Source organism: Dipodomys spectabilis, unplaced genomic scaffold, assembly GCF_019054845.1.
Source record: "Dipodomys spectabilis isolate Male_0828 unplaced genomic scaffold, ASM1905484v1 ptg000391l, whole genome shotgun sequence".
NCBI lineage: Eukaryota > Metazoa > Chordata > Mammalia > Rodentia > Heteromyidae > Dipodomys > Dipodomys spectabilis.
In genome coordinates, this window is record NW_024871068.1 from 671,365 (window position 1) to 672,425 (window position 1,061).

A 1,061-nucleotide genomic window follows, 5' to 3' on the forward strand; every position below is an offset into this window, starting at 1 on the left:
TAACAGACTCTCCTGCCTGGGTGGCTTTGAAATGAGAAAGTAAGAAAGCCAAGCGACATCAACTGTATTAAGATTTCTGTTTTGAACCAAGAAATATTAGATGAAGTTTATTATAAAGCTAATATTTGACAATTTTTAAAGGAAGAGAATATGCCCATCAAAGATGCCATAACTTCAATAACTCCACAAAAGTAGGTGCACTGAATCATTTTGGAATTATTTTTCTACTTGGGAACATAACTATTGACTTCATTGTCCCTTTTGGGGAAACTTAAAGTCATATTTGCATTTTTTTGGCCAGGGGGCTTGAAATCTGATCCTGAGCACTGTCCCTTAGCTCTTCAGCTCCAGCTGAGCACTCTACCACTTTAGGTACAGCACTACTTCCAGGTTTCTGGTGGTTATTGGAAGATAAGAGTCTCATGTACTTTCCTGATCAGGCTTGCTTTGGACTGCAATCCTCTGGTCTCAACCTCCTTGAGTAGCTAGGATTGTAGGCGTCAGCCACCAGCACCCGGCTCATATTTGCATTTATGTGCACTTCATGACACTATGTAGACAAAAAAAATTGAAATTTGAATCAAATGCTGACATTGTAGCTGTTCAGAAAAATTGAGGTAGCAATAAATATGTCCTCCTTTTCCATGTTGTTACATTAATGAATCATGAGCTATGGGACCCTTACATTAGTATCCTCTGCAATCTGTTTAGGTGTGTTTAGTATCAGGAAATGCTCATAGAGAAATATAGAAAGACTGAGATTTGTAGAAAGCAAAGGAGATCAGGTATGAAAGAACAGCATAGAAGGAGATACAAATTATCACTCAGAGATTAAGAACTAGCCAACGAGATTTAGCATGCTAAAGGCAATGAGGAATAAGCCTATTTGATAACTAGTTCTTCAATAACCAAAAATGGTTCCCTAGAACAGTTGCTGGTATAACTTAGTAATTATTATCATTTATTCCTTCCATCTGGAGTTATTCCTTCTTTTCTGTCACAATTGTTAATTAGCCCCTGCTTTTTTGGTGTCATGAATGTCCAAAAAGTTTTCTAAATCT